The 18,807-nt window shown below is 37.0% G+C and overlaps 2 long non-coding RNA genes across 3 annotated transcripts in view; both read right to left on the reverse strand.

The window, feature by feature from the left end:
• Positions 1 to 813: 813 nt before the first annotated feature.
• LOC137659446 (uncharacterized) lies at positions 814 to 3,145 on the reverse strand. 2 transcript variants are annotated; one of them, XR_011047533.1, is made up of 3 exons: positions 3,068 to 3,145; positions 1,459 to 1,603; positions 814 to 1,071 (listed from the first exon to the last, which is right to left on the reverse strand). It is a non-coding gene; the product is annotated as an uncharacterized lncRNA (long non-coding RNA). The 2 variants fall into 2 exon arrangements; XR_011047534.1 differs by having other exon boundaries at positions 1,459 to 1,608; positions 3,068 to 3,140.
• Positions 3,146 to 14,290: 11,145 nt separating this feature from the next.
• Positions 14,291 to 18,807, reverse strand: part of LOC137660157 (uncharacterized) — a 40,137-nt gene continuing 35,620 nt past the window's right edge. Inside the window, exons 5-6 of the long non-coding RNA XR_011047644.1 lie at positions 16,628 to 16,757; positions 14,291 to 15,757 (exon numbers count right to left, since the gene is read on the reverse strand). This is a non-coding gene — a long non-coding RNA (uncharacterized lncRNA). The remainder of the gene's footprint in view (positions 15,758 to 16,627; positions 16,758 to 18,807) is intronic.

The raw sequence follows: 18,807 nt of genomic DNA on the forward strand, positions 1-18,807 counted from the left end.
TAAGAAGAGCAACAATATTAGAATAGATATCTCCTTTATAAACTATAAAAACTTGAACAAAACAAGAGGAAGAGAAACCAGATAGAATAGTGTGCCCGAGTGTATCCTCAAGCAAGAGAACTCCAACCCAAGACAGTGGAAGACCATGGTACAGAGGCTATGACACTACAGAAGATTAGAAAGCAATGGTTTGATTTTGGAGTGTCCTTCTCCTAGAAGAGCTGCTTATCATAGCTAAAGAGCCTCTTCTACCCTTACAGAGTAAAGTGGCCACTAAACAATTACAGTACAGTAAGAAGAATTGTCTGGTAATTTCCATGTTGTTAAGTGTATGAGGACAGAGGAGAATATGTAAAGAATAGGCCAGACTATTCAGTTTGTTAGTGTGTAGGTAAAGGGAAAACGAACCGAAACCAGAGAGAAGGATCCATTGTACTACTCATGTACCAGCCACAATTATGGCCCAGACAAAGCCGCACGTCTGCCCACTGAAACGCCATAATCAACAAATAGCACAATCAACACAAACACTCTGGAAAGCAATAGAAAAAAGCACTAAACAACCCAACAAGAGATGCAGGTAATTAAGACAGTACAGCACCGCAGCCGAAGTGAAAGTTAGGGTCCCTCCCCTTATCGGGATAGGCCTCTATGCTTGCCTCATTAAAAGTTTATCTGTTTTTCAAACTTCACTGAAGTTATACTCCTGATAAAGGACCAAGGTTTTTATTATGTACAGGAACAAGACTGATATATCCTCTCCAGAATTTACCTGATCCAAAAAAGAAAAACAGCTGCGCTCACTCACCTTCAACCTGAATTTGGCACATGTTCACCACGTCCACGTTGTCGCCATCCTTACTTTCCTAATTTTCCTTAGCATCCCGGGACGACTTGGGCGATCCCTCCCGACCGCCTATGAGCGGCGTCGCGTCGCCCGTGTTCGACAGCGGGGTCTCGAAGGTGGCCGGGCTGTCCTCAACGTTTCGGAACGAAGACGAGTCCCCGTTGGAGTACTTGGCGTATTTCCACATCGGGAAAGAAGTCCCTCTCGATGATCCGCTCTACTTCCTGGAAGCAAACAAATCATTAATATCTGAACTGGAAGTCCCCATTTAAACCTTCATAACTGTAGATGACAGTACTATACAAAAAGTCCTCAACTTAGAAACTAAACAGGTTCCTAGAAGCTGTTTGAAAGTAAAATTTCTAAAAATTTTGGCTTCACCTAACTTGCATGCCTATGATTTTCAGCTTCAAAACTCAACAAATGATAAAATTTCATACTGCAAATGACTTCTTGCTTACTGCGTTAAATTATATATTGTTTTACAACAGTATTTCATTATGAACTTTGGATACAATATCTGAGATGAACAATTTCAGTTGGATTCGCGTCTGTGTCTCCGAATGTTCATAAGTTTATAAGTGTTTGTAAGTCTAATACCTTCTACTTACGTTCACAAAAGTGTCTTCGTCCAACACTTTTTTTTCCTCTTCCTCGGAGGAGGCACGCCGGGTTTTTTGGAGCTATTGTAGATTTCTGAAACCACCAAGGCCCCTGCCGAGGACGGTCGTGAATCTAGCTGGCTCATTGTGGGATCTGTTCTGAAATGACGGGACATTCATTAACTTACGTGGCAACTTGTTAATTATCATCATTTTAATCGTGTATATTCAAGTTTATGGTTTTTTATAACATCGATTAAAAAAAAATTGGCTATTACTAATTTATCTATTCTGGCTAATTAATTTTCATTAATCATAACTATTATTGCTGTTGTTGATCACAAATAAGATATTTTCTTAGAACTCCCTCTGAAAATCCTCATCGTATTAATAACAGACTCATTCTATCAAATGAACCACATACTTTATAACTGGTTAGCACATACTCGATGCATTTCTGACCATTATCGCTAGTGCAAAGCACTCATTCGTCGTTTATAAACTTTCTGCCCGAAGCCAAAACCTTACGCATATTCAGTGGACAAGGGTTTGCATACATGCAGAAATGGATTATATTTCACTAAATATAACTCTTTGTTGGAGAGCAATTCCATAAAAATACTTGAATAACAACGTAGGTAGTTTGTAGAATAGCCCGTGCACCCCTTCATTACTTAAATTAGAGGTAATTGGATGGTGTTTGTACAATAACAGATGCACACGATAATTACTCAAATCAGACGCAATTGTAAATGGTTTGTAGAATGCTAGGCACACCTACTAACTACTGTACTCAAATAAGAGGTACTTTGGAGTTAGAGTATATGTAGAATGGGGGCCACACACGTTAATTACACAAATTAAATGTAATAGTAAATGGTTTGTAGGGTAGCACACACAACAGCTAAATTACTCAAACTAGAGGTAATTCATATTTGTTTGTAGAATGACGGACGCGCACATTAATTACACAAATTACAAGTAATAGAGTAATGTTTGTAAAATAGCGGATGCACATTAATTACACAAATCATGGGTAATTGGCAGTTTATAGGAGGGTTATTTGCCAACATTATAAGAAACTACCTTAGGTAAGGTTAGGTACCGAAGCATATCTCTTTACGGAAAGAAATTCCTATTTTCTGCGCCCGCGGGAGGATCTGGCCGCTGATCTGCAAAGTCTCCCTTACCACCAATAGAAAATTGGAGTTCGGCATGCATGGTTAGGCCTACCCTAGCCTAATCAATGGCTAGATTAAGTAATAAAGCTTCAAAGAATAATTAACACCATTATTCACCTTGAGCCTAACTTACCGTAAGCTATAAGGCCATACCACATTACCGAACTAGCCTACTGTGCAGGCCAGCAGGCTTACGGTAGGCAATGTAGGATTTCTCACACAACTAGGTATTAACCAAAATTAATAATCAATTATATATAAATAAAATTAATTATCTTAGTTTTTTATTCATATTTTCGGAGACGTAGTCTACCTTAGGCTAAGTTTCCCTTCGCGATATCGTACGTTATTTTACGATATTTGCTTATTCAAAGATAATAAATGCCTATATATAAGATAATATCGTATTATACAATAATATAATTAAATTATTTTACCTTAAAATGGCGTAAATATTGATAAAAAAAAAAAGGACACTTCGTTTACGGTTTCTGGTTTCTTGTTATTGCTCTCCGCAAAATAAGTTTGCGGCCACTCTATCTCTCTATAGATAGGTGCAAAGCTTCTTTAAGCTTATATTTATTGTTATCATTAAGTTTATATTATCTATGCCTTAAATAAATTAATATCGTAATGAGATTCTCAATCTTTACTTTTATTCCATTCTACCTTGTAATTAGATAGGATAACACCTTGCTATCATCAGTTTTGGCAACCTATTGTGGTCAGTTTGGACTTCTTAAATTCTTCTTTTATATGCATTGCCCTATCTATAAATGCAGCCAGATCCCTGCTAGGATTTTTCAGTGTACCTAATCTTATGTCTACATTCATTAGCTGTCCTAATTTTGGGCATAAAAATAAATGTTCAGTAGTATCTTCTTCATCTTTGCACAAGTCACACAAATTATCTTCATCCATTATAGAGTATACTACAAGTTTTCATTTATGGCTGGCATAATTTCATAGCATAGCTTATTGTTCAATCTACGTACACATGGAAGAACAATATCAAAATCAACCAATTTTGATTAAATGTGCATTATATTATGAATAAATGACCAATAGAACATCAAAATATGATTTATAATCCAGATGTAAGAGATTAGTAATTCCAGTGCAACAGGAAACAATTGTGTTGAAAAGTGTATGCATAATTATTATATAAAAACACATTCATAGTACAGTATACATTAATGTATTTGCTTTCCTTCATACGTTATTATATGTCTGAGATATTTAAAATATGTTCTATAAGTCAGCATAGCATTACATATGCCCCAGTGTTAAGCTCGTCTGGTGGGAAGGTTATGTACTGTGATTGGTTGCTTTGATAATGACGTCATTAACTATCGAGCTCATAATTGGTTCTTGACTCATGACGTCATTATTCATAGCTATTATTGATTTTTGATTGATGACGTCGTTATCCATAACACTCGTTGTAATTACTTAAATACAGAAAGGAGTAGGGTGTATGCATTATAAATGTAAGAATACTTTAATTGAATGTCTTTTAATTAAACAAAAATAGTTTAACAATTACTGTTTTCTGCGTATATGGTCTTATAAAATATTATCGCCTTATGCATTTATACCGGGAAATATCTGTTGTCTCATTGGCTGGTTGTATGTGACGTCAGACACTCGTATTCATGAATAAAAAAATCTATACGTACTTTAGATTAAATAGAGCTTCAAAAATTAAATTTTACAAAAAATAATCTTAGTAATATTATCATTTTTTAAATAAAATAAATGAGGAATCTTATCAAAGGCCGTAAATTAGATAAATAAGTCATTTTTGAAGGAATGATTGACTAACTTTCTGGCTACGATGTTCTATGCGTGTGTTCGTTTGTATGTGAAAGGAAGGCAATAACCAATCACAGCTGAGGAAGATATAGCCAATCAGAGGACTGGAATGTACCACCAAGAGTAACAGGAGCTTATGAGTTGCTGTTGGAGGAACCTGCCCAAATACCCGTAAATTTACATTAAAACGCTTATGAAAACAAAATAGGATGAAAAAAAAAACGTCATTAGCTAGAGTGTTTACCCGAAATTGCTCCCGTTAAGCTGACTTTTTTGTCAACAGCAGCCCATAAGTCGGAGGAACCCTCTCGTCCTATGCTTTTTTAGCGGGAAATATCTGTCGTCTCATTGGCTGATACGTCCTCTGCTGTGATTGGTGGTTGTATGTGACGTCAGGTTATAGTATTTTATGAATGAATTTGATTCGGTATGAGTGAAATACCTATACGTATTGCACATAAATTAGGTCTTATAAATTATATTTTTTCATAAAACCAAACGTACGAAAGAATTAATTTAATATCCAAATAGATAATGAATCTTGTTCAATTGCTTAAGCTGAATAAATAAGTATTTTTGAAGGAATAATTAATCTACGATTTGGCTACGATGTTACCTAGGTTTAAAAAAAAACTATACGTATTTTAGATTAACTAGAGCTTCAAAAATTAAATTTCACAAAAAATAATCTTAGTCATATTATTAATTTTTGAATAAAATAAATAAAAAATCTTATTAAAGGTTGTAAGTTAGATAAACAAGTCATATTTGAAGGAATAATCGACTGACTTTCTGGCTACGATGTTCTTGCGTGTGTTCGTTTGTGCGTGAAACGAAGGCAATAACCAATCACAACTGAGGAAGAAGTAGCCAATCAGAGGACTGGAATGTACCACCACGAGTAACGGGGACTTATGAGTTGCTGTTGGAGGAACCTGCCCAAATACCCGTAAATGGACATTAAAACGCTTATGAAAACAAAATAGGATGAAATAAACGTCATTAGGTAGAGCGTTTACCCGAAATTGCTCCCGTGAAGCTGATTTTTTTGTCAACAGCAGCTCATAAGTCGGAGGAACCCTCTCGTCCTATGCTTTTTTAGCGGGAAATATCTGTCGTCTCATTGGCTGATACGTTCTCTGTTGTGATTGGTTGTAGTATGTGACGTCAGGCAATAGTATTTTTATGAATGAATTCGACTCGGTTGGAGCGAAGTATCTATATGTATTGCAGATAAATTAGGACTGATAAATTATAGTTTATAGTAAAAATAAACTTCTAATATAATTAACTTACTAATAAAATAGATAATAAATCTTGTTCGAATGCTTAAGCTGATTAAATACGTCTTTTTAGAAGAAATAATGAACTAGGTTTTGGCTACGATGTTTACCTTGTATTTGGGAGTTTGTAAACAGAAATAACAACCAATCACAGCTGAGAAGATACAGCCAATCAGAGGGCTGGATTATCCCACCAAGAGAGCGTTTCTGCGATTTATGAGCTGTTGCTCGAGAAATCAGTTACTTATTTATTACATTAAAAGTTCAAATGCTTTGACATTATTTACTCGCTCGCCAACAGCAACCATAATCCAGAGGAATCCTGTCACCTTTATGTATATTTAGCGGGAAATATCTGTTGTCTCTGAATGATTCGTTCTCTGCTGTGATTGGTGGTATTTATGACGTCATAGAACTATTTTTATGAATGAAATTACGTCTCAGACCTTGGAGGGTAGGGAAATACCTGTACGTATATCAGATGAATTAGGACTTAGATAATTAGATTTTATAAAAAAATAACATTGTAAACGGTAGTACTTCTTTATCTAAACAAATAAAGGCTCTTATCAAGGCCGTAAGTTAAATAAATACGCCAAACTCGAAAGAATAATAGACTGTGTTTCTGGCTACGATGTCTAGTAATGAGAGGCGGGGCTGAAGATTTATTGTTTGATGGGAAATTATAAATATATTTCAATAAAATATATAGAGAAAGTCCTTATAAGATGTTTATATAACAATCTATCAAAAGGATACATTTTAGAGACCAAATCAGTGTTTTTATTAAGAAAATACGTTTCAATGACGTCATGAACAGTAGGATGCATTTTACAGATTGCTTAAATGACTGAATAATTTTGTTTGCTGGTTTGAAGTGTTGAAAATCGCTAATGATGAATATTCAATACATATTATTATTATAAAGAGCTTTTATAGTGAAGGAACTACCCAACTTTAAGTCGCATTTTGTAGAATTTCAAGTAAACTTTCATTATTTAAAGGAATAAATGACTGTTTTGGTTACAATGTTTGTGTGTGTGAAGCTGTAGCATATAATTTAAGCAAACATCAAACAGATAATGAAAAAAGTAGATTAACTTCTGATCTGAAAAATACTCCAGCTGGTGTTGTAATATTGACATTAGTAGCCTATAATTTGATATTCAAATAAACTATATAGTTAGATTAGCGTGAACTAATAAGGTTAATATTTACTAATAACTAGAGGGAGCTCTAAAATTTAGGAGTAAAAAGTAGCTGGATTTCTTTTTAAGGAACTCTAAAACTTGTAGAGATTAATGTCTCTCTTATATATAATAAAAACATCTCGCTCAACGAGCTGTTTAAATTCAGTATAAATAATTATCTTTGTGTGCTATGGATGGGGTACTTTGGGGCAACCTATAGATCTACTTCAACAGCCATTGCCTGGCCCTAACTTGAGTGGGGAGGGGGCTTAGTGCACATCATATGTATATAGGATGTGTCTCTAAGGCATTGTCCTCCTACAGTAGTGTCATTTTACCTTGTCTGTCATTTTTAAAGAGCAAGTTATAAACACCCAAGAATACTTCAAACACGAGTTTAATATGCAAATATATTTTGACTTGTTACTGAAAACTCCAGCAATTCAAGTTTTGATCTAGTCCATGATAATAATACTATAAGTGAAGCTACTCACAGGTCTGGTAATTGCTTGGACCTCGTATGCACTGACTCCCCTGGCGTTGTTACAAGTAAGGTTGGTTTTCCAGTCGGGGCATCTGATCATGCCTTGGTTTTTTTAGTAGTGAAGACTGAGCAGCCTGTCCCTGATGTATCATACTCTTGTAAAATTTACAGGATATCCCAAGCAGACTGGAATGGGATTTTGCATGATCTTTTGTGCTTGAATTGGTCACAATTATATAGTAGTGTACATCCTGTTGTCCCTTTGAATGAGAATCTAGTCAACATAATTGACAGGTGTATCCCTTCTCGTGTACTAAGGTACCAAGTGAAGGACAAATGTGGTTCAGTGATGATTGTAGACGGGCTTATTTGGGGAAGCAGGAGGCCTATCATCTTTGGAAGGGTAACAGATCAGATTTGACCTGGAATAACTATACTCAGCTTACAGCTTTTGCTCAGAGAGTTCATGCTTCAACTGAAAAGGAATACAATTTAACCATAAAAGAAACCCTTTCTGGTACAACTCAGGAACATAAATGGTGGTCTACCCTTAAATCTGCACTCTTTGGTGTAGATGCAACTTAAACCAGATGGCTGTTACTCTGTCCAAAGGAAAAAGCCACCCTTTTGGCTGATGCTTTTTATAGTAAACAGAGTAATGAAAAACTTGAACTTCCTCATTCCTGTTTTCCTGAGGCTAAACTAACTAGTCTAGCTTTTCTATCTCGTGAAATTAAAGCTCTGTTGATGGACCTTGATGCTTATGGAGGTGTAGACCCAAACGGTATTTTTCCTTTTTTTTTTTTTCTTTTATAAAGACTGCAGATTTCTTAGCTCCAAAGTTATGTTATTTTGTGCAGGTTAGCAAAAAGAGCTTTTAGCACTTGTTGGAGAATTAGTAATATTACTCTATGTAAATGTGTTTGCGGTAGCTCAAGTCTAACTGATTACCGCCCAATTTCCATAACTCCCATATTATCTAAAGTTTTTGAATGTCTTCTGGTAAAACGTCTTAATAGGTTTGTTGAAGGTAATCATCTATTCCCTAGTCTGCAATTTGGTTTTCGTAAAGGCCTTGGAGCATGTGATGCCCTTCTTACAATCTCCAATGCTGTACAGAAATCCCTCGATTGTGGTCAGGAAGTTCGTATGATTGGCCTTGATTTTAGTGCTGCCTTTGACCGTGTTAATCATGAGGCCCTTGTTTTCAAACTGAAACAGTTGGGAGTGGGTGGGTCGTTTCTTAGCATTATTATTGATTTTTTAAGTAATAGATCTCAAAGAGTTGTTCATGGGCACCATAGTGAGTAGGCTATAGGAATGTGATGTCCAGTGATCCACAGGGTAGTGTTCTTGGCCCATTACTTTTCATTCTATATACACAAGACATGTGGTTTGGCCTAGAAAACAAGTTTGTTGCATATGCAGATGATGCTACTCTCTCTGCATCAATTTCATCCCCTGAATGTAGATCTGGGGTAGCTGAATCCCTTAATAGAGATCTAGCTAAAATTAGTGCATGGTGCAAATTACGGGGTATGAAGTTGAATCCTTACAAAACTTAAAGTATGATTGTAAGTAGGTCAAGGACAGTGGCTCCTCAACCTCCGGATCTCAGTATTGATAATGTTTCTTTAAGTTTGTACGACTTTAAAAATTCTAGGTGTGATTCTCGACAGCAAATTTACTTTTGAGAAACACATTAGGTTGTCTTCTTTAATTGCACTAAAAAATGGCTTATTGAGAAAGTCTTTCAATATTTTCGGTGATCAATCTATTCTGAAGTGTTTTAATTCTTTCATTCTACATTGCTTTGAGTATTGTTCTTCTGTCAGCTCTTCAGCTGCTGATTCTCATCTTAATTTGTTGGACAGAAACTTACGGTCTATAAAATTTCTTATTCCTGATCTGCTGTAGATATTAATCTCTGGCACCGTCATTCAATTAGTTCATTATGCATGTTGCACAAAATTGTTCATAATTCTGACCATCCTTTGCATTCAGATCTTCCTGGACAATTCCATCCTGTTCGTAATACTAGGCAGGCAGTTAATTCTATATACACAGGTGCTTCTCCATCATGAGGCTCAATACTACACAGTATTTTAGAAGTTTTATGACAGCTGTTACCAAGTTGTGGAATGATCTTCCTAATCGGGTAGTTGAATCAGTAGAACTTCAAAAGTTTAAAGTTGGAGCAAATGTTTTTATGTTGACCTGGCTGACAAGAGCCTTTTTATAGTTTATATATGACATATCTGTTTTTGACGTTGTTAATAGTTTATATAGGACATATCTGTTTAGACGTTGTTACTGTTTTTCGAATGATTTATTGTTAATTTATTCTCATCATTTATTTATTTCCTTTCCTCACTGGGTATTTTTCCCTATAGGAGCTCTTGGGCTTATAGCATCTTGCTTTTCCAACTAGGGTTGTAGCTTGGCTAGTAATAATAATAATAATACCAATAGAGTATCCTACATGGTGCACTTACGGAATATTACTTACACAGATTGTTGGGGTTTCACTGAAGATTGCTGAATTACACCCCTACATTAGTAAGATGAGAAACAGCAGAAGAGAGACTGGCTATGGATCTAAACTTCTACATGCATTAGTTCAAGCAGGTTGGAATAATCCAGCACAAGGCAGGGGAAATAGCAAGCATATCATATATGAAATCTCAACAGAGGATTTCAGACACTGTAAGCAACCTATGCATTGGATAAAAATCCTCTGCGATGAGGCAGTAATGAATATCAGGCTACTCTGGAAAGACAAATGACAAGGAGCATAGACACTAAATTCTCTTCAGTCACTAGGAATAGTTTAAGGGTAGACGATGCCTTTGATGACCAATGAAAATTTCTCCAGAGACAGCGAACATAGCAGTTTTGTGGGATAATTTCTTCACAGGATGTCAAACAGGAGAAACAGCGAAAGAAATAAATCTACAGGTCCCAGCGGGAAGCCATCGAGTACGTGTTTGCGCACCCATAAATGCAGTGATGATTCAAGTGAAAACGCATTGGCATACTGAATCAAAAGCTATAACAGGATACTTCAGAACCCTCTGAGAAATCTAATTAAATTAGTGAAACATTGGAAAAATGAGATTCAAGGAGGCAGCACAGGAATGTAGATATCCCATACAAAAGGGGAGCAAAGGCAGTTCAACAAGGCAGGCATCAAGGGGGACGAGGAATCAGCTATGCCACAGTTAGAATAAGCAGCTATAATTACAATTTACCAGAAAAATAAGAGGGATGTGACAAAATCCAGCTACAAGGTAAAAGTGAAATGCGAGTTTTGTGCACCTGAGAGGCTGTGCCAATTTCTCTGCTAGCGTTGCGTTATGTTTTTACTGCGGAAAAATCTGACAATTTGCAAACCATTATTATGGGGGAAAAAGTCACATGCCTAGCAAGGTCGCATTGGATGGTACAATAAGCACCATTTCTGAGAGTGATATTAGCGGCAACAGGCTAAAAAAACTGAAGACGATGTCAGTGGCTCGGAGGTCTGATTGAGATGTGTCCAATGTTGTTGCTGCGCCATACATGCAATTGACCATGAATGTTAGTTTCATTTATTAAAAGATAAAAAAGGTGCACATCAGAAATTGTAACTGATACTAAGGCTGAGGTATGCGATGCTGGGTCAGTACAGGTACTGAGCCTGGAAATTGCTGTGAAAAATCTAAATAAATCAGAATTAGATTTCCAACATGCACCAGAAGGTCACAGGAGTGTAATAGGATGTTGTCAGGTTAACACCGAGTGTAGCAGCTTGTCAAAAAGTGAGTGTATGCATTTTGTCAATGGGACACACAATACTCTGATGCAGGTGTTGAGGTGCCAGTGATGGGAGATGAGAATGAGAGAGAGATTACAATAGATGAAGTGAGGAGAGCACTAGATGAAACGAGAGTAGGAAAAGCGTCTGGTATGGATAGTGTGAAAGCTGAGATGTTGAAGGAAGGGGGTGTGACTGTACTTGAATGGTTGGTGAGATTGTTTAATATGTGTTTTGTGTTGTCAATGGTACCAGTAGATTGGGTTTGTGCATGTTTTGTACCACTATATACTGTAAGGGTAAGGGAGATGTGCATGAGTGTTGTAATTCAAGAGGTATTAGTTTGTTAAGCATAGTTGGAAAAGTGTATGGTAGAGTAATGATTAATAGGATCAAGGATAAAACAAAGAATGCAATCTTAGAAATACAGGGTGGTTTTAGAAGAGGTAGGGGTTGTATGAATCAGATTTTTACAGTTAGGTAGATATGCGAGAAATATTTAGCAAAAGGTAAGGAGGTGTATGTTGCGTTTATGGATCTGGAGAAAGCGTATGATAGAGATGATAGGGAAGCAATGTGGAATGTGATGAGGTTATATGGAGTTGGTGGAAGGTTGTTGCAAGCAGTGAAAAGTTTCTACAAAGGTAGTAAAGCATGTGTTAGGATAGGAAATGAAGTGAGTGATTGGTTTCCGGTGAGAGTGGGGCTGAGACAGGGATGTGTGATGTCGCTGTGGTTGTTTAACTTGTATGTTGATGGAGTGGTGAGAGCGGTGAATGCTCGAGTGCTTGGACGAGGATTAAAACTGGTAGACGAGAATGACCATGAATGGGAGGTAAATCAGTTGTTGTTTGCAGATGATACTGTACTGGTTGCAGACACAGAAGAGAAGCTTGGCAGATTAGTGACAGAAATTGGAAGTGTGTGAGAGAAGGAGGTTGAGAGTTAATGTGGGTAAGAGTAAGGTTATGAGATGTACGAGAAGGGAAGGTGGTGCAAGGTTGAATGTCATGTTGAATGGAGAGTTACTTGAGGAGGTGGATCAGTTTAAGTACTTGGGGTCTGTTGTTGCAGCAAATGGTGGAGTGGAAGCAGATGTACGTCAGAGAGTGAATGAAGGTTGCAAAGTGTTGGGGGCAGTTAAGGGAGTAGTAAAAAATAGAGGGTTGGGCATGAATGTAAAGTGAGTTCTATATGAGAAAGTGATTGTACCAACTGTGATGTATGGATCAGAGTTGTGGGGAATGAAAGTGATGGAGAGACAGAAATTGAATGTGTTTGAGATGAAGTGTCTAAGGAGTATGGCTGGTGTATCTCGAGTAGATAGGGTTAGGAACGAAGTGGTGAGAGTGAGAACGGGTGTAAGAAATGAGTTAGCAGCTAGAGTGGATATGAATGTGTTGAGGTGGTTTGGCCGTGTTGAGAGAATGGAAAATGGCTGTCTGCTAAAGGTGATGAATGCAAGAGTTGATGGGAGAAGTACAAGAGGAAGGCCAAGGTTTGGGTGGATGGATGGAGTGAAGGAAGCTCTGGGTGATAGGAGGATAGATGTGAGAGAGGCAAGAGAGCGTGCTAGAAATAGGAATGAATGGCGAGCGATTGTGACGCAGTTTCGGTAGGCCCTGCTGCTTCCTCCGATGCCTTAGATGACCGCGGAGGTAGCAGCAGTAGGGGATTCAGCATTATGAAGCTTCATCTGTGGTGGATAATGTGGGAGGGTGGGCTGTGGCACCCTAGCAGTACCAGCTGAACTCGGTTGAGTCCCTTGTTAGGCTGGGAGGAACGTAGAGAGTAGAGATCCCCCCCCTTTTTTTTTGTTTCATTTGTTGATGTCGGCTACCCCCAACATTGGGGGAAGTGCCTTGGTATATGTATGTATGTATATCTATTTTAACGTTGTTGATGTTTTTAGAATGATTTATTGTTAATTTGTTCTCATCATTTATTTATTTCCTTATTTCCTTTCCTCACTGGGGTATTTTTCCCTATTGGAGCCCTTGGGCTTATAGCATTTTGCTTTTCCAACTAGGGCTGCTGCTTGGCTAGTAATAATAATAATAATTATTAGTGTCTGTAACTGATAATACACTCCAATTCTCACATCTCTTGCCTGACTATTTCTGCCTGTTTCTGTATCTACAAGCTGTCCTATTTTCTATTACTCTCACACAACATTTTTATCTTTTATTATAACGACATCACCGACTTGTATGTTTCTCTTTTCCGAGTGCCACTTTCACCATACAATGAGTGTGAAGATATCTCTCTGCCGCTTACTCCAATAAATGTTGACAACATTTTGTATAAAGTTTAAACACTTCTTAGTGTCACCTGAAGTAGACCATGAAACAGATGGTACTCTATTTCATGCTGTACCCAAAAGTAAATAGTTTGGACACAATGGTCCTAATTCCACATCTATACCAGGTTTCAATCCAATAGGCTTGCCATTCATTAAGTCTGGTATTTCAAAAAAAGTTCTGTAAATCACATAAATATTAAAATAGTAGCCCCTACGAGCAATAACAGAAACCTTTTTTTTAGTTAACTAATGCCTCACACCGTTTGGCCATATAGCATTTGCTGAACGAATAAATTTCCATTTCAAGCCTTCTTTTGCTCCAAATTCAATGACCTCATGCATGTCCCATTGTTGTGAATGTCACTCTTCAGGTCTTTATTTGCCAATACTATTTGTGAGCTTCAATCAGTGCACAGTATCAGGATAGCTATGAACAGTTGTGAATCTTCTGAAACACATTAAAAGACTGTTATATTCATCAACAACATCAATGTACAAGCCTCATGTGACAATATAATTGAATATATCCCCATAGGCCTTCCCAGTTGTTCTTTTCTTTACATTATCTTTGATTTGAAAAGGTCCAAATGTCCGAATCTTTGTGAGTTGGGGACCTTTACTCATGAAACATACCAAGCTTATGCGTTAGTTTTGCCTTAACAGTTCTCCTCTGTTGTTTTGCCTTCTTCTGTGCCTCCAGTAACATCCCAGCAATGTTGTCCTCTCCAGTAGAGCTGCCCTTTTTACCTGTCATGTTGAGTACTGTTGAAATGCTTGCTTGGATATCACATAAACTCGGGTTGTCTCAATAAAAACTTTATTTCGACCTGTAAGAATTACAGTATAACAAGTCAATAAAACATACCAACACCACAAACAATTTACTTATCAATACAGCAGAAACATGGGTAATCACCACATAACATAAACATATATAAACTCACACCAATAATTATAAGAATAATCATTATCATGTCATTACACAATCACCATTACCACCAAGTCGGTACATAAGTAACAATTAACTAAAAAAGTCACTTACGACAAAGCCCCATCTCTGATACTTATCAGAAATATCTTGTAACAAACGTCAAGTAATTTCTCCCATCATCTGTAGCATTAACACATATCCTTAAAGAACACAAGTTACATGTCAACACCATTTTGGATAGCAAGAGGAATGCACAGTTGCACTTCTCGCTAACAACACACGAAAACCCAGTAATGTGTACAACCTCCATCGGCTTCACAGTGGATTCGTTGATAGTCACACCACAACCAACCAACACCACAATTATATGCACACACTTTACTAAACTTGAAAGTTATGACAAAGAAGAAAATATATTATTATTATTATTACTAGCTAAGCTACAACCTGAGTTGGAAAAGCAGGATGCTGTAAGCCCAAGGGTTCCAACGGGGAATAATAGCCCAGTGAGGAAAGGAAATAGATAAAGTACAAGAGGAGTAATGAACAATTATAAAATATTTTAAGAATGGATACAACATTGATATAAATCTTTCATATAAAGACTAAAACCTTAAAGAAAAAAACAAAACAAGAGGAAGAGTTATAAGATAGAATAGTGTGCCCAAGTGTACCCTCAAGTAGAGATTTCTACCCCAAGGCAGTGGAAGTCTATGGCACTACCTGAGGCTAGAGAACAATTTTGATTTCTCACTGTTTGTTCATGACCACGGAACAGATCTGAAATGGGTATTGCACGTTTTTGCCTGGCCTGGCACACTGTAATCCTCACGAAAAAGTCTTTGCAGTGTTCGTTCCTTCCCTTTACGCGTATTTCTTGCTACTTCGTTCAAGAATGGAGCTTTCGGACTGACTTGCTGATTCTGCAAACTATAATGAAGCTGTGGCCAGAATTTTCCAATGGGACAGAAGAGAAGACAAGTGTGCACTGGAAGTTGCATATTTATGAAAAAGTAATAAGAAAATAAAGATAAATTTTGTAGATTCTAAACTCTGAGACTAAAATAGCAATCTGGGGGGAGCAAGATATAGCTATGCCACTATAGCATCCTCACCTAAGAGCCCAGCTTCACATTGAGATCCTCGTAATTGTTTTTTTTTGACTGGGTTATGAAAACTCATGAAATTTTGTTCACTTGAGATGTTTCTTCAGTTGTGGAAAGAGGTGATAGTCGGAGGGGATCACGTTTGGAGAGTAAGGCGGGTGGTCGACCAATTTGAAGCCAAAGTCGCGTATTTTCCGTAGAGTTTCATGTGCTGTTGGTGCTGTATGAGAGATTGATAAATACAAGATAACCAGTTGTAAAATAAATATGGTTCATGTATTGTTAATGATGATAGTAATATTATTTTGGACCAAACAAAATAATACGGCCGAGAACAGTATATTTCTACGTTGAATTTCCGATTAAAATTACATTTTTTTATAAGTGTAGAATGTAGTTTTTTCCTTGTCGTAACTTAGAATTCTAGTTTTGTAAACTGTGCAATTGTCGATGCTCACTAATGAAGTGTAAATTTAAAAAATATTTTTAGTTAACAAGAAGAGATCAATACCATAAGCGTGGAAAGAAAATGAAAATTGCATCTACCAGAATGATCAGCTTGGTTGATGTGTCCAGTGTCTTCTAGGAGATAGACACTCCAAAATCAAACTATTATTCTTTGGGGTAGTGCCATAGCCTCTGTATCATGGTCTTCCACTGTCTTGGGTTAGAGTTTACAGTTCTTTTGCTTGAGGGTACACTCAGGCACACTATTCTATGTTTCCTTATTTCATTTCCTCATTAAACTATTTTCCTTGTTAGAGCTAATAGGCTTATAGCATCCTGCTTTCCCTAGAAGGGTTATAGCTTAGCTAGTAATAATAATAATCATAATATTCGACTGTAAGGACACAACCCATCTAAACTAATTCAAGGTAATTAAGAACACCACTTACTTGATCTACAATATGGAATACTCACCTTTTCATAAATATGTGAAAGGGACAAATGTATAGAGTGAAAGTAAGAAAAAAAGTTAACAGAATCTATAAGGCAGACATTAAATGTTAGAAATACTGTAAGTACTTTATATTCATTAGAGAAATCAAGGCAATAGATCACTTCCCCAGGTAATTTCCATTTTACATACCAGGTATCAAACTAAGTAGCATCTTTCTCTAGTCCCGAGGGGACCAAGAAGTGGCCCCAAGGCTCCGATTAGACTGGAAACTGCTGGACACACATCTGGGGTGCCGTGAGAAGCCCATCTTCCACAAGATCTGCAAAACGAAGAAATAAACAGTACAGAAGGTCCTTAAACATATATAATAGGTTACAAAAAGCTGTTTGTAAGTCCAATTTAGTTAGATTTTGACTTAGAGTAAGCCTAACCTGGAACCCATGACTTTGATTTCCAACTAGAAAAGTCAACAAATAGTCAGGTTTCATATGCGAATCCTCGATAAGCAGGGGATGACTATATACATTAAACTGGAAGTGTTGAAAACTCAAATATTCCTTCGGCTTATGAATATATTACAAAACCCACCTATCGTTTCAAACTTTAGTTATAAAGTTACAGAGTGAGTTGTCAAATAAAGTGTATAAAACAAATGCACTACAGTACAACATTCAAAATTAATTTTGCTCCATTACTAAAATCCAATTATAAAGAGGGTATTTATAATGAAGATGTTCGTGAAACAGAAAAATTGCAATATGAAAATAAAAAGGAATCTTTCAGTCTCTTAAACAGTGCATATCTTCAGCATCAACCAAGCTGACCATTCTGCTAAATGCTATTATAACTTTTTTCTTTTTTTACAGTATTGGCCTCTTTTCAACTACCCTTTACCTTATGTTTTTTTAAATAACTTTGTTTTCTCGACACTTTTAGGCTTTTGAGAGTATGAAATTCATATAGTGGCATTTACATAACTTGTCAAATTATTTCTAATATACTTTTAAACATGAAATAATTCCAGGGTTGTATAAAAATGCCTAAAAACCAAAACTATTAATGCTAAAAATCCCTCTAAATTTTAACTAGTGCACCAATCCTTTTAAAAAGAGACTTTACTTCAATCCTAAAGTAATTTCTAATATTTAAAAAAATGTTATTTTTATTAGTAGAATAAATTTTTGAATATACTTACCCGATAATCATGTAGCTGTCAACTCCGTTGCCCGACAGAATTCTATGGAGGGATACGCCAGCTATCACAATACTAGAAGGGGGTGTACTTACCAGCGCCACCTGTGGCCAGGTACTCAAGTACTTCTTGTTGACACCTCCTCAATTATTCCTCGGTCCACTGGTTCTCTCTGGGGAGGAAGGGAGGGTCGATTAAATCATGATTATCGGGTAAGTATATTCAAAAATTTATTTTACTAATAAAAATAACATTTTTCAATATTAAACTTACCCGATAATCATGTAGCTGATTCACACCCAGGGAGGTGGGTGAAAACCAGTGTACAAGATTAAAGGATAGCTAAGTATCCCATATTTCATATAACAGTTATCTCAAATAACAATGAAATAATAAGTACCTGGTAAGGAAGTCGAATAGAACCGTTACTCTGCCTCTTTTTTAAAGTTCGTCTTCCTTACTGAGCGCAGCGTTCCTCTTGGAGGCTGAATCAACCCAAAGGTGCCAAAGTACACGGGGTTGCAACCCCTACTAAAGGACCTCTACCAAACCTTTGACCCAGGCGCTTCTCAAGAATGAATAGACCACCCGCCAAATCAAAAGGATGCGGAAGGCTTCTTAGCCTACCGTAACAACCATAAAAACAACAATAAAAGCATTCAAGAGAAAGGTTAAAAAAGGTTATGGGATTAAGGGAATGTAGTGGCTGAGCCCTCACCTACTACTGCACTCGCTGCTACGAATGGTCCCAGGGTGTAGCAGTTCTCGTAAAGAGACTGGACATCTTTCAGATAAAATGATGCAAACACTGACTTGCTCCTCCAATAGGTTGCATCCATTATGCTCTGCAGAGAACGGTTTTTATTAAAGGCCATCGAAGTAGCTACGGCTCTTACTTCGTGGGTCCTTACCTTCAGCAATGCAAGGTCTTCCTCCTTTAAGTGAGAATGTGCTTCTCTGATCAGAAGCCTTATATAATACGAAAGCCCATTCTTGGACATGGGCCTCGAAGGTTTCTTGATGGCACACCATAAAGCTTCTGACTGTCCTCGAATAGGTTTAGACCTCTTAAGGTAATATTTGAGAGCTCTGACAGGGCAAAGAACTCTCTCTAGTTCGTTACCTACCATGTTGGAGAGGCTAGGTATTTCAAACGATCTAGGCCAAGGACGTGAAG

This window comes from Palaemon carinicauda, chromosome 20 (assembly GCF_036898095.1).
Source record: "Palaemon carinicauda isolate YSFRI2023 chromosome 20, ASM3689809v2, whole genome shotgun sequence".
NCBI classification, from domain to species: domain Eukaryota; kingdom Metazoa; phylum Arthropoda; class Malacostraca; order Decapoda; family Palaemonidae; genus Palaemon; species Palaemon carinicauda.